General features: G+C 41.4%; 1 protein-coding gene across 8 annotated transcripts in view; it reads right to left on the reverse strand.

Annotated features, from left to right (window-relative positions):
* Positions 1–16,526, reverse strand: part of LOC135499005 (transcription factor 12-like) — a 90,192-nt gene that overhangs the window by 25,723 nt on the left and 47,943 nt on the right. The window lies entirely within an intron of this gene.

Genomic DNA, 16,526 nt, shown 5'->3' on the forward strand with positions numbered 1-16,526 from the left:
TTCAAGTTCAAACGTGTTTCAAAAATACATCAAATTTTCTCTTTAAAACAAAATCCTGAAAAGAATCAAATTATGATTAATTTAAACTGTGAAATCAGCTGAAACATCGTAAAGCTTCAGGCAACTCTCCCTCATACCTGAAAATGAAAATAACGTAAAAAGATTAAATTAAATTTTGTATATTTTTCCAGAAGTGACACCCACCTCATCAAACGCACTCCCAAAGTCGAAGAATTCCTCCAAATATCGTGACTGAACTGAGCTCAGCGACACCATTTTGATGAACTAAGATTTCCGAGTGGGACTGTCGTTTGAGAATCAACTGGTAAATTGTGAAAACTGAAGTCAACGTTCATCGATCAGGAAAACAATTCTTGACGGGTACTGAAACGTTTGAGTGACTGCTCGGTCAAAAATCTTTGGGAAGATATTGGTGAAGACAAACTTCCGATTCGAGAATGTGTACGCCCAGAAAATGATCATACGACTCTCACACCAATATGTATCATTATCACATCTCTGATGTAATTTTGCAGGTGACAATTTTGTCAACCACCTTATAAAACATCACGGTTTCTTCCTTATCCAACTGAACTTTGAACTCTATCCCTCCCACACATTCCACAGAGTAAAGAGTCACCCCTTAGGAAGTACATCCACAATCAAGCAAACTTCAAGAATATATAACGCAAACAGAATTGCGAAAATACCCAACGTAGGCAGGACCATCAAATCCCACAGAATCCTTACGATACACCACAACACTTTTTCGATGACTGCACAGTTTTCAGTGATATGATTCTTTCTTGTTTGTGTCTCGTCACCCAGATCAGCGTAAAACAGTTCTCAATGTCGACTCTCCATGCACCACACCTGTACATCGATGTAATCAGGATTCAAAACTTGGACCTACAAGTCCACCTGATATTCCTTTAGACTAAATATTGGTACGTTTGATCCAAATCCAGTTCCTCAGTCTCACTGTTCCAGATCCACAAGAAGTCACCAACTCATATCCTCGACACAGTCACCCTGATGGACCCCTCAACCCAACTGAATATCAGGAGCCACTTCAGCCACACTTATTTCCAAATCCCTAGAATATGAATAACAATTGGTCTTCCCCCTCTAATGACGGTGATTTCATGGTCCAGTAATAAATCCTATGCACACTTTATACCCACTGAGCTGCAGCCATCATAATCACAATGCGATGCATTTATGTACACACTTGTCAGTCCACTCCAAGCTGGGTTGACATGAAATCTTAATGCATTTCCAGAGGAAACAGTGCAAGTTCTGCTGTCGTAGGATGAGACAGACTCAAGTTAGCCTCCCAGACCTACACAAATTATAATGTGGCTAATTACAGTGCATTGATGTACACACTTGTGGGTCTGTTCAACCCTTCCTCATAGCCATGCAATCAGTACCTTTTTTTCACAAGAATCACCAGTACATCATGCACATGGATTATACTGTGTGTTACGTGAAACATTTAACAAGTTTCACCCTAAACAACTCAAATTTGCCAAATCTCTTTTTTCTAGAATGACCAGTGTCTTTTCTGTCTGTCAGGCACATAGATTATACTGTGTGTTACTTGAAATTTTAACCAACAAACTATGTTTCCAATATGATTCTTCACACAATGCACTAGAATGCATTGATTTAGTACAGGGAGGGGAGTCCACAAAGTTTCACCCTAAAACTACCAAAACTGCCAATGTAACTTTATGTCACAGCTTGTGTCAGCATGGGTGGACTCTTCCCACACGACTCCCTCACTGGCTTAGCCCATCATGGCTGACGCCTCCCCTTAAGCCTCACACTAAGTGCCGCGACACCCCCTCCTCGCCTCTGACAATGCCACCAACAGCTGATTCTGATAGGTCGTTATTGCCTGTGAATCTGTTACGATTAGACAATGAATTATTACATGATTGGCAGATAAATTGATGGGGTCAGTGACTGTGACCAAGCGTCCACATCATCAGGGGATGTTGAACCCAGCCAGCTCACAAGTTTACGGCCATGGTCTCAGCGCAGTTTTTCTATTTTCTTCTTTTTCTTCCTTCTTTGCGTTTGACTAGTCAAACTTTCACTGCGTAGGTCCTCAAAAACGTGGAAGTGTGAGGCAAACCTGCCTCTCTTCCCCATAGCTTTTCTTGAAGAGATGTGGACTCTGGCCAGGTCGATGAGCTTTGAACCCACAACCTTCCAATCACAAGTCCAATGCTCTTCCCCGAGGCACCCCCCTTCCCTTACACTGTCTAAAGACTGGAAACGACAAACAAGAGGCGAAGTCAGATATTTCGATCAGTGTTTCTCCTCCCCCCAAGAAGTTCAACTCCACGTACTTCAGGCCTCCCATATTTCCTGAACACTCCTCATTATCACTCCTCACACAATAACCCCCCAGTAACTCCTAGACATAAACACAAAGCAACCAACCAATTAACACCTAACTAAGGAAACCTACTGACAAAACAAACTTCAAACATCAAGGTATCAACTGTCCTGACAAGCCTTTGAATCAAAGCCTATTACCCCAAAACTGACCCCAATGAAAACAGAGCAATTAAAGAAAGTTTCTCCTACAAATAGATTAGTCTCTTTTCATTGCTAGGTCTTAATCTGCCAAAGCTTATTTAGTCCAAACACTGCTTCTAAAACTAAACAATTGAAGAGTTTCGTCCACAAATGAATTACACTGTTACCATTGATTGATCATACCTGCTGTTCCTTATTCTTCTGTGTACATGTTGGAGAAAAAAGTTGTTGAAGACAGAGAGCAAAGAAATCTATAAACCGAATTAATCCCTGAGAAATGCTTCAAAGTGAGGTTTTGGTAAGGGTCAGCCATGGAACCTTTTGGTCGAGGTGACCTTCAACATCACTCGACCAGTTCATCTTTGAGTGAGCTAACTTTTTCTCGCAAGAAGAATCGGACGTCAACGGGTTAATCCCGCTACCTGTATCATCTCTATCTCCAAAGTAGCCGCTTCAGGCGATTAGCGCTGTCAAGAACTCAAATGGCCAACGGGATAAATACACCGGCCAGAAAAACACAGGAACATTTAAACAACCACGCCAAACGTCTAAACGACTGGCGAAAAAAATACGCAAATATTCTCAAATTTCAAAACTTACTTTTTGCTTGGGGAGCTTGTCCCGCGTGAAATACATCCATGGATGATGATAGTATGATGTGGGATACGCACAATACATTACAAAGTTCACAGTATTCCGTGATCTAAAGTTGTATGTCAACGTTTCAAGTTTTGGAAGTTTTCTATCCCAACTGAAATTTGTGAAATCCTAATCAACTCTTTTTGAAAGTTCTACACGACTTTCTGGCAAACGGAGTTTCTATTTTCGATTATCCTCAATTTTCCACGTTGTTCTACTGAGAGACCTTCAAGTCCTAGTTGGAAACATCAGAATGATCTGTCAAATGTCACAATCACAACACAATGCAGGCCATCAGGACAATGTCACATCCATAGACGCAATGTCACATCCATAGAGACAAAGTCACGACCATAGAAACAATCCCAATGCAAGGAGCGACAATACCACAGCAAACTCTGGTAACACAATGTAGATATCAGAAACAGGACCTAGGGGTAAAACAGCCTCACAGAGTTCATTCAATGGATCAAAACAATTTACTCATCAAAATTCTGGAGCAGGCAAGCAAACCCCTAGTCCAAGAAGTCCTTTTTGATGAGATTTTTCACAAATGATGCTCTCCACCAAGTCCTGACTTAAGATGGGTCAGCAAAGTTGCAGCACCCTGGACGAATTTGAGGAAGTTGTCAACTCCCAAGTTTGATATCGTGAATCATTGGTGAGCCAGATGTGCTCCTCGCCAATCCAAGGGGTTCAATCCATTTTATATAGGAGAGAAGGTAGCGTCGAACTCCACGTGTGCCCATCATGATATTCGCATAAAATACTCAGGCCCTTCAAATGATCTGAGGTCAGAGAAGGATCATGCAGAGTTTTCCTCAACAGTTTGAGGAGAAATAACCACTCTTTTCTCATACCACTGTACTTCTATAGACTATGAACTTGCAGCAAGCCATAATTCACTGTAGGTGTAGAAGGATCTGACAAATGCTGTCCTGGAAAGAGAGGTGTCCGGACTACAGAGGTATCTGCTGCTATGGGTGGTTCTATCCAGTTTGTATACTAACATAGTTTTCGGTGAACCGTCCAGAAAACCTGGATAACCATGAAGATCACAAGAGGTACTGTCGCATTTTGTAAAATATTCAAAGTTGACAAAGTTTGCGGGGAAACATCCAGGTGCTTTCCTCATAAATAATCGCATAAAATATTATTGATTCCACAGTTGAATAGTTTTGTACATGATTTGGATGATATAAATATATGATTTACATGAATGCCCGGTGAACTTATGCATATTTGTACGCAGGCTATTTGAAAGTCTAATTTGACTTGGTTTGTCAGAGTCGGAATGGATGTTTGGACATCAATGCTGGTCATCCCTGTCAGAGGGGAATCAATTCATTTCAAACCAACGTCTCTGCTCCAGATTTTGATGAGTCCAAAGTTGACATCATCCCTTTATAATTAGCATTAGCATGATCATGAAGATCGACTCTTACACTGAACACATTGGGTGATATGAATAAAGACTAGCAAATGCTTTTATCTAAATCTCCATGTACATTTACACTAGGCCTTCCTGTACAAAACCGGAGTAAAAGCATTTGCTAGTATTTATTCATATCACCCAATAACTATATAGAATATACTTTTAATCAAATTGCAAGCTGTGTCAAAATACCAGATTATTCAACTGTGACTTCATCCTCCATAGATTTAAGAATTCTATACTTAAATCAAAGCTAAGCTGTCACCCTAACTATGTATAATCAGGCTGCCTAATTAGTAAATGGTTTGTTGGTCAAAACTTGCTCATTGAACCACAACCACTTACTTTATATAACAAAATATACAATACTCTCCACTGCTTTCATTTTGTGTCTTCTAAGTGAAAAAGTGCCATTCTTTCTGTTGAAAGCAATTCAAAATTGATTTAAAACTGCATGTTTTTCAAAATTCTTGCACCTAATAGCATTTTTCCAATTACTTTGTTACACTCAATTGTTGCATTTTTTGAACCGCGCACTGATTTTTTTGTATTTTGCAATCTATTTCTAAAACAACTAGATTTAAATTCCCCATTTCCTTTACTGAACCAAGCAATGATAATCAAATATCTCTTTTGCCTAGCAATAGCCAATAAGCTCAGTTATTCCTCTTTACATAAATCCAGTTAATTTTCCTCCAAGTATTACATCAGGAGGGATTTTCAAAATCTCGTTGGATCCCTCGCCCTGAGGCCACTGTTTGGGTTTGGATTAAGGGATCCAGCAATCAGGTCGGAGGGTGCAAGGTTGTTTATGGTTACCGGAGGTAGTAAAGCCTGGTTCCCAGCAGGTAACCTGGCAACCAGGGGGGCAGGAGACGAGTTTATCCCCGTTGATATTCTTCCCTTTTAAACTGCACTCGATTACTGTTCACATGACATTTTCATGAAAACATTGTTTTCACAATTTTCGTGAACGTGCTGTCAAACACAAACTGCGCTCGGAAATATCAACTGTAACACGTTAACCATCAAATTTCACAAAACAACGCAATATTCAAACTATCTCCAATTCACCAACTTTTGTGTTTTTCATAAAGTTTAGCGCATCTCAATTAGCACGATTTCCCGCTCGTGTTTCAAAGTGCCAGAGAAAGAAAACAGTGTCCTTCACATGAACTCATTTACATGTCAAAGTGTAAGTAAGTTGATTGCATCCAATTTTTTAGAAAGGAAACAAATGTCATCAACGTTATAAGTTTGACTTTGTAAGAGAGCGAACTCCCTTGTCACAAGGACGCGGCCAACAGCGTTCATGAGAAGATCGCCAGCCCAACAGCCGCCAGACACCTGGCCAATCTAAATGTTTTTATTCCCGATACTCACAAGTCGAGAGCAAGATACAAAACTCGCAACAAAATCAATATCATCGGCAAAATTTGGAACTTTCTCACTTGAGGGTAATTGGCTCTGGACGACCTTGGGTCGATTCTCATCGTGATAAATTAAGGTGTCATTAGATCTCGTTTCTCGCGTAATTGATTACAATTAGTGGAAGGTTTTTTTCAAAGTTTGATTTTGATGGCTTTGTGAGTTTTAGGCGGTGGTGCTTGCCATGAAAGATGACTTTGCCGATGTGAAAAGGTTAACATAAGTATCGTATGACCCGACACATATTTTGTACGATTTCAGCAGAAGACTCAACAAGAATTCAACAAGTGCTTGATCGAATGATACTCCAACCTCCCTCATCGATAGCCACCATCTTAATCCTTCTTAAAGGCCTACAAGATATTAAATACAAACTACTGCAGCTAATTCTTAATAATTCGGCCCCTCCAGCTCGGGAAGCTATCGTATAAACAAACCCCCAAAGGGCCGCGATATTTACACATATGAACATTAGAAACAGTTACGTTTGAACATTTGTATGAAACATGTTCGCACTCTCTGACCACGATACAAACTTTGGCGAGTATCGTAAGCTTCCGAGAAGATTATCATCACAGACTGACGGCTATTTTGGTTTTTACATGCTGCCTTTGAAATCTCATTGCAGACTTCTTCAAAGATTTTTGTCAGATCGGCGCAGATCTGAATGTAGACATGACTATGTGAATCACCCTGACCATGAATCAAAAGCAAGGACTACCACTCGCAAACTGTACATCACATCTCTCTACATCCCACCATCAGTACAAAAGCATGACATGTTCTCAATTATGGAAACTTTTAAAAGTAATCAAAACCATTCAAAACTCAGGTAAAAAGTTTATAAATTTAGATGTTTGGAAACGTTTATTTACTTGTGAACTATGATCTATTTGTTGAACCTTTTAAAATGTTTACTTTGAGTATTTAGAGGGATGTTCACGAAAAATATTCAAATTGTTGGAGTTTATCTCGGCCTGTGGTAACATGGTGATTTTGGCAGAGGCAGTTTCAGTAAAGACACTGCAGCCTTGAAAACTAAACATTTTCCCCAAAATTATTTGGCAGAACTGGAGATGCAGACCACACGGTGACCTGATTGGAATTCGCTCCCTGGCTCTGTCAAGATATAAGATTTCTGCGAGGTATTTTCAGTGGCCTTCTCTGCCAAAGCGCTCTCAAAAATAAACAAAGTTTGAAAGATACAAATAAACAAGATGAATCGTTGTGAGATCAACTTTCTTGGAAGAGTTGGAGGTAAGGTTCAAATCATCTTTTGGAAGGTACGACCTTGCTGAGTCTTGCACCACAATTCAGTGACTCAGTCGAAGGGGGTGGTGCACTAGGTCCTCCGACGGTGGTGGGTTTGACTCAAGTCTCACTGGTTATTTCTTGGCCCTACACAGATGAAACTCAGCTTCCTGAAACCCAAAATATCAATTCATGGTGCTTTCAGAGAGACCCAGATTATCAATAGATTTAGAGTCAATAGACCACTTTCCCAAGAAAGCCTGGCTCAGAGGATCCACCTCAAGTTCAGTTCCATTGATCTGTCCCAGATGGCAGCACCAGCCTGCAGCAGGGCACAGCTTGGAGAAGCTGGAATCTGCTTCAAGATCAACAACATCTTGATGGCTTTGTCAATGAATTATTAAAACACTATCAATGAAATGATTATACATCGCTCTAATTAACCCTTTGCAGATATAGTTTGGTTCCAGTTATTTAGGCCACCGGACAAGGGTCAGCTCCTCCCCAAATTTCGCAAGTGGAGGGGAGCACTATTCACCCCTCTTCCGCTCATACCGTATGACGTTCTAATATTTGTTTGGACACCTAAACATAAGACCACACTGCATACTATATCCGTTATCAAAACCTCAATTATTTCAATGCAAAATATCGAAATATAAAACCCAACCTTGATGCAGTTTTAAAGCTCCTCCACCAAGTATATATTCGTGGCATCATCGGCGACAGCTGCCGTCGTCGTTACCACCATGAATAACAGCCTAGTCCTATAACCATACATAGAATATAATAGATTTTAACCCTTCCCCACCAACAATGCGATCTGAGTTGATATCGACATTGTGAAATGACTTTTTGATGTTTATCTCAATGTCTGAACTAATGGGTGTGTTATCGGGAAAAAATCTGAGAGTGGATTCCGGTAAACAACTGCACTGATGTAGGTCCTAGTCCTATATTTCTGCATTCAAGTATCTTTAATGCACACTTCTGATATTAGATAGATTTTAGACCATGATGAGCCTACCCTGCAACAAGAGTTTATGCCATCATTGTGAAATGATTTCCCTGAAGGTTATCAATGGTAGATCTCAAACTTATCTCTTTTCAAATCTTTGAGATTACGCAGATTACGTTAACCTCGCCAGCGGGTGCATTCCAGTAAATAAATATGTTGGATGAGGTTGAAATAAGTTTGTGAGTAAGCAATGTTCTCTCGGCCAAAATAAAGCAAGGTCTTTAGCAAAATCATTTCGAATTAGATTTAAGATTCAAAAGTGTCCAACATCTTCAAATTAGATTTAAGACTCAGAATTTACTTCCTCCTTGACCCCCTTCTGCCTCGGGAGATCACTGGTGATTTAATTCTAACAAGAACGCCAGGAATTCAGGAAACAAAATCCTCAAATTTAACGTCCGCATAACTCGAGGCAGCATCAGCAACAGGTATGTCTGAGTGACGAAAATGAAAACAGACAAACGTTTCGAACCAAATTAAACCACCGAGCGCAAAATTAAAGCGCATATCATCTTAACAGAATAAATTCAAACACGCTCCCAAATCAACTCGTTATAAACAAATAGAAAACATAAATTGCTTCGAACGCAGCGTGATTCTTCCACTTCTGCGGATACCCATAGTGAGGCTGATGCAGCCTTTTGAAGTATTTATAAATCTGCAATTAACAGCCTTCAGCTGCGACTTATGCTTGTTTTGAGTCGACCTTTCCACTCAAGGATTTTGCTCCAGGGTGTGCTTCCCCCAACCAACTCTACATATCATTGATTCCCCGACTATTCTTTACAGCAAATGTAGTCATCTTGGGTACTGACACTTTCCCGACTAGGGCGATAGTTCAAATTCCCGCCACCAGGTTGTCAACATCAGTGTACCAGAGAGACTATTTGGTATATCGTTTTGTCTTTTTTGTGAAGAAGATCGATGTTCAATGATTTGCATCACTGATCTATGGACAGCCACCAGGTGACCAACATGGTCTCAAACTTCGAAGAGTTCCAAGTAGCTGTTAATACAAGGATGACACTGTTATTCCAAAATGGCCGCCAACCACCTCACAACTGTGCTTACATTCCATTCCTGCCAGTGGACTAGACATTTTTGTCACGATACATGTTGTACAGTGTTTGTAAACAAACGTTTGGCTTCAGATGCAATCATCGCCCAGCTGATCAGTACACTCAGAAGGCTAATGTTATTATTTCAAGAGAGCACAAAATGGCCGCCTGTTGGCAGAAGACAGCTGGTAAAAGATAGTAAAACTATGACACCTGCTTCCTGATTATCCAAGGAAACCAAGCACCAAGGTGCAGAATTTGCACACAAGATGTACAGAAAGCATTGGCTTTTTGCACCTGGGTGGAGATTGAAACTACAGATGTCCAATCTTGTCCCATTTTTTACAACTAATACATCTTTGTTTGATTAAGATATGATATGGGCACCTGCATAAAGGTTAAAAGGAAAGAATTTTGCCATTTGTTTTTCAACCTGCTCCTATTGTTCTTATGCACTACTTGAAGCATTTTTGAGCATGCAGCATGGTAGCCTGGTTATGAGGTTTAACGTCTGCTACAAGAAGCCATATGTTTTCTGGTTACATTCAGAAATTCTGTCAGATGTTCACAAGATGGTACAAATGTTACAACTGCAACCTGTTCCAAGGTGTCTAACACACTATATGAATGCACCACTTGAACACAGCCACAAGGGCCCTGGATACAAGGTTTGTCCATCTGCTCATTCATAAATTTCATCAGATGTCACTGTTTACCAACAAATGTTTCAACTTCCTCTTTACAACCTGTTCCTGTGGTTCTAAAGCACCATCCGAATGCACTACAGGAGAATGGCAATAGTCACCCTTGGTACAAGGTTTGAACGTCTGCTTCATTCAAGAGTTGAATCAGCTGTGTTTACAAATTCGTAACAAATGTTACAATTTACTATAATGTTTACAAACAGTTGTGAACCATGAGCTGACAACAAGGTTCATAGCAACCAACCAGCTCCAATCAAAACCTTGCAAGACCAAGCACCAAACACTGGTTAACCCCCTCATTCAAACACAGCGCACACGTTTCGACCAACTACACCACAGGTAGAAATGGTATTCACCTCCCGTCAACGATTCAAACCGTGTGTTCCTGAACACTCCAAACTTGGATGACTTCAGACTAGCAAAGGCTGTTCTGAGGTCTTCACCAAGAACAATCCAAAGTCAACCACGCCAGAGATAGGTCAATCTTCTTCTTTGGTGTTCGGCACTTTGAGATGTAATGTCAGAGTTACATGCGAGGGTGGCACTGAACCTGTCCTAAGAGTTTCAAGCAACGCAGCGCCTATTCCCAGGAGAACATCAAGTCAAAAGAGCAGACCCTGAGCCTGGATGATGCAGCGCCCAAAGGCCCCGGACCCTGAGCCTGGATGATGCAGTGCCCAAAGGCCCAGACCCTGAGCCTGGATGATGCAGTGGCCAAAGGCCCCGGACCCTGAGCCTGGATGATGCAGTGCCCAAAGGCCCAGACCCTGAGCCTGGATGATGCAGCGCCCAAAGGCCCCGGACCCTGAGCCTGGATGATGCAGTGGCCAAAGGCCCCGGACCCTGAGCCTGGATGATGCAGTGCCCAAAGGCCCCAGACCCTGAGCCTGGATGATGCAGTGTCCAAAGGCCCAGACCCTGAGCCTGGATGATGCAGTGTCCAAAGGCCCCGGACCCTGAGCCTGGATGATGCAGTGCCCAAAGGCCCCAGACCCTGAGCCTGGATGATGCAGTGGCCAAAGGCCCCAGACCCTGAGCCTGGATGATGCAGTGCCCAAAGGCCCCGGACCCTGAGCCTGGATGACGCAGTGCCCAAAGGCCCCAGACCCTGAGCCTGGATGACGCAGTGCCCAAAGGCCCCGGACCCTGAGCCTGGATGACGCAGTGCCCAAAGGCCCCGGACCCTGAGCCTGGATGATGCAGTGCCCAAAGGCCCCAGTCCCTGAGCCTGGATGATGCAGTGCCCAAAGGCCCCAGACCCTGAAACTTTTACAACATGAATCCAATGGGTGCAACAGCACAACACGAGTCTGCAATGTGAACTTTTCAACATGAAGAATGCAACAATAGAATGTTCTATATTGAGATTCAAGCAAGTCTGCAGAAACCTGCGAACTTTCAAGAAGGAATGAATCGACAGTTTGAAAGATTTAAAACAATTCAATACCGCACCTCAAGTTTCGGAAGTCGGGGAAGCTGCGAGAAATAAAACATATCCAGTGCCATCGGAACGTTTTTGTCGTCTCGTCAAAACACACGCTGAGCACACTTCCTGTATGTAGCATCCCACAATGCATAGGGTACCCTATTCACGAGCGGGCCAGTCCGTCACCCTTGGGTGGGTCCATTAAGATTAATGAGGGGTGACTGGGGACGACAATGGACCGACCCAATGGCCACGTGTTTTGCACAAGACCTGCACACTCCTGTTTTGGCCAATACAAAAGAAGTCTACAATAAACCAGGTCATAGCACCATCGCATTTAAAGCACCCCATTCCTCAAAGATTTTTACAATTTTTCATTCTCGACATTTTTTAAATTTCAAAAGTTGTGTGGAAGTTGACACTTGATATGCTTCCGTCGATGCTCGGTACAAAACCCCACTGCAAAAAACAGCCAAACTCGAAAAGAAAATTCCTGCCTTCAAAACGTCACCATATCCTTACGTCAAAGAATAGCTTCACGCATAATTACACTAACAACATTTTAAAATTCATAAACTTCCTCGATTCTTTTGAAATCGTTTCAATGAAATTTGAATTCTGGAAAATGCCGGAGGTTATGAGAGTTACGACCTCATTCTGATTGCAGTTTGCGCACTGAATTTATTCAGGGTTACGAACTTGGTTTCTGTGTTTACGGATGCTGGATTGTAATCATGTCGTTCTAGTGGGCGAGGATTTGGATGAAAAGGACAGAGTTTGGGTTGTTTACCGAAGATTCTAGCCAACTTTCAGACAAGCTCAATGCATGCCTAGTTCTTGATCCGTACCCCACTATTGCCGGTACACATGCGCATATACTGGTATTTGAGAAACTCCCACAACTCGAGTTTGGGGAAATATGAATGCATTTTGGTATCAGAGAAATAGAGAGTTCCCCCCCCCCACCCGCCCCAAAGTTGGACAAGTTAACAACACATGTCAAACTCATCTCACTTTAAAAACTCGGCGAAAATCAAGTCAGTAATTGAAACCGAGACGAATTGAAATTGAGTCGTCAAACTCGTGAATTCAGCGATCAGAATACGAGGCCATCTGTCACCATCGCGACTTTCTCCCATGGTCCTCTCAGAGTCGTTGAAAGTACACGCATTTGTGTTAATTCTCACGGAGAATTGATTGGCCGTGATCATTGATCTTCAACAATAAATACACAATTATTGATCCGTTAACCTACTATGGGCCAAATTTGAAAGTTTCGTGAAAACTTTTCCCGGACCCTAAAAGTTGAAAATGACCGCTCGGACAGTGTGTCAATGATGACCTAAGAAAGAAAATCGGACACAATCTGAGAATCTGAAAGATAAATTCATCATCAGTAAACAACCTGACAATATATACAAACACAATTTGCTGACAAAATACGGTTTCTGCTCGGAAAATTTTCAGATTATTAAAAAACTTTTTTTTTCAAAATCAAAAGGACCATCACCACCAAGGGGAAACCCAACACCACGTCTCTAGCCCCAGCCACCGCTACAAACCATCCACCTCATAAGGAACACTAGCGCCGCCTACCTGTAATGGTTTGAGTTCGGTATAATCCATGTTGGCGCTTTCCGTTTCGGTCAATCTCATAGCGAGAGCTTGAACGCAGCGAATCGTCTCGCACATTTAATGATAGGTGGCACTGCTTGTAGTAGCAGCAAAAAGTCTCGAGTAATGTAAACTAAACAGTCAACCGGGTAAACTTTTCGAAAAGGTCGGAGGGGCTGAGACGACTTGGCAAGGTCGGAAGGGCTGAGACGACTTGGCCTTTAAAACTCTTGTCACAAGGTAAACTTTTTAACTTTCCGAGGCGAGCCAACTTCCTAGGCAAATGTCAACTCAAGTGAAACATTTGAGATATTCTCACAGTTCGTGACATACCACTTCTAAAAGGTTCATGAACAAACTCGTAAGTAATCAATGTGTCATCATTACAAGATTCCTCCTCTGTTGAAATTACAACACCTGAAATCAACATAAATTAGTTACCATTTACCGAAAAACTAATGATCTCATTTCCACTGATCTAAAATATCCGGGAATTCAGCTAAATTTTCGTACCTCCTTATTTTTTGATTTGCAAAAATTTCAATTCTTTTGTGGATTTCATTCAGTTTTTTCTACGACATGTCAAGATTTTCGGGAGCTGTTTTACAGACCATTGATCGTTTGATTGTTGTATGCTTGATTCGTTTATTAGACATATTTGATTAATCGCGAGTAAATACTGTGATGAATTAGAAAGTAAACAGTAACCCAAGAACTTCATTTCAGACTTGTTGATTTGAGAGCAAACATGGGCGACATGACTTGCTTTGTTTTAGGGATCGGATTTCCGCCTTGATCTCTGATATCGATTTGGAACTTTTCTTTATTTGAATTTGATTTCATTCATATACTGATGGGGTTATTTGTCATTTATAACAGTCCAGGTCAGAACTGACATCCCCTCTGCTGCGCATAAGCTGTCCACACCCAACGCTATCAGTAAGCTACCTGCAACCTAGACATTTGTTGCGTGCCGAAAGGTTTCTGTTTGATACGTGCGACATACAGTGATCCTAATGTCTGAATGGTGTGCGTAAGTTGTGTGCAGCTCAGGCGAAGATTGTGCAGCTTATGGTCGAAGCATGCTCACCAAGTTGAGGCAATAGCCCCCCCCCCCCCCCCCCCCCCAGTACGGCTGGTGTGAGAACAAGTCCCTGTGTTTAAAACATGCATCACGATGTGTTAGAATGTATTGTGGGGTAGATGAACAGGGAGCAGATGAGAACTGGGGTATGATACATCTGACCATCACTGTAGCCAACTACACCTGTTGCACTTGATCAGCGCAGCGAAGGATATTATAGGCCTACTAGGAGTCGAAGATGTTGTATCGCGGCAGCATTGGACCAAACTGATGATGTTTCAGCAGTATTGGCCAGATCCACAGACAGTAGGCCTAAAGATAAACACTACACAACAGTTCAATCACACTGAAACACAAACTGGATTAAATTCAAGATAAAATATTCTCCAAATTAACTCAAAATTGTGAAAATGAAACCTCACCTAAAGCACTTTGTCGCCAGTAATGCACTTCCACGAGAAAAACCTCCAGCACATCCGTGGAGCATGAAAATTATACGCGGGTATAGAAGGCCTATAGAATACACGGTGAAAATTCAATATTTGGTATAGTTCATGTAGCGGGACGGGAAGAATAATCAATAACTTCCCAGGATGATTGATGAATATTGCAATGCATGCTGGGAATATATTACTAGGTATATGAGGGTGGAGGACCGGAGAGTAGATTTACAGTACGTCCCGGAAAAATACAAATGCAAATCTATACCTGTGTATTACACACTTAAAAAAAATTTCTATCATTTTCATGAAATATATGAATATATCGTTTTCTGACTGCAGGAATGATTTTGTTTTGCAGCAGTTAGGATGATATGAGTGGGCGACTAAATGGCTGTGTCCTTGAGCAATACGCTTACACGAGCACGATGATAAAATCTTTTGTTGTGATTTGCAACATTTGCACAAGACAGCTGGGGTCAAGACCCCTCTACCAGCCAGGCCTACAGCTGGTCACACATTCAACTTCTAGGATTTGAAGGAATTCCCTTTCGATGAGCCAGCCGTCATTTTTACATCATCTGTTAGGTATAATGTCAATTGCACTCTTGGTCCAGGTGGGGTAAAGATAACTTGTCTGCTAGGCCTACAGGTGGCCACACATTTGACTTCCAGGATTTGAAGGAATTCCCAATTGAAGGGCCAGCCGTCACATTCTGATCATCTGCTAATAGGCCTACTTGTCTGGTATGAATCAACGTGCAGGTGGGTAAGATCAGGCTCCATCTGGTAAGCCGTTCACCAAACATGTGCTGTACCATTTGTGTTTTGATTTCTAGGATTTGCTCGGCAGATGCATCAATATGGTATCAACAATGAATTAGTTCTTCATTTCTTCTGATGTAATCATTAGCAGTTTTCATGTTTTGTCCTTAGTACGGCCACTCTTGCTAGCGCCACCTATAGGGACTAACCTTGCGCTGAAGATGGCCTGTCCGCTGGTTATGACTTTTACTCATTCACCTGTCAATCATTGGACATGTGCACAGTTTCCCAGGCCAAAATGTAAAATTTCTAGGATTCACCAAACAAACTTTGATAAATTTGTAGATAAGTTTCTTCAGTGTTATCAGGTATAACAATATACCATAAACAGTTAAATTTTTGTGAGAGTTTTATTATTGTGGATGCACGAGTGCAAACAACCCAAAATTTAGTATATCACCGAATGAAAATGAGAAAATTCGCCTACTTATAGCTTGGCAATTTTTTTTTTATAGAAGCTGCACCACACATACACAAGATGCACATGTGGTTTTCACGGCCGATTCTGAAGTCGATATTTCACTTATTCTCTACAGTGTGACCAGTGAAAATGAAAAGCGATATTGAGAATTGATTACAATGTTATATAGGCGTATACATGTATGCAAAAGAGCAGTGCAAACTTTATCACAAATAGCACGAGTTGGATAAGTTCTCACGAATTTAAACTTGAACACAGTCTGGACTAAAATCTGCCATACCAGGTTTGGATCATCATTAGAGCATGTATAGTTAATTAGTCACTAATTGTGGTTTGTAATTAGCTAGGTAATAATCGCTGATTATGTAACTGATGACAGGTACCCTCTTAGTGTCCAGTTCACTTAACAAGATAGACTGACCAAAAATCAATCGAAAGAGAAATTTGATAAAATTGGGAAATCGACTGAAAATTTTCAAAATCGAAACACATTTATTTGTCATACCTGCATCAGAATCATGTCCTCGTGTGTATGAAGGTTTCCAGTGTATCATTAGACCTCATACTTTTATGTATGGACCTCCATTTCATACAGGAAAAGCCAATGTGTGGGCATATTGAAATCAGAGG

This window comes from Lineus longissimus, chromosome 14, assembly GCF_910592395.1.
Source record: "Lineus longissimus chromosome 14, tnLinLong1.2, whole genome shotgun sequence".
Taxonomy (NCBI): domain Eukaryota; kingdom Metazoa; phylum Nemertea; class Pilidiophora; order Heteronemertea; family Lineidae; genus Lineus; species Lineus longissimus.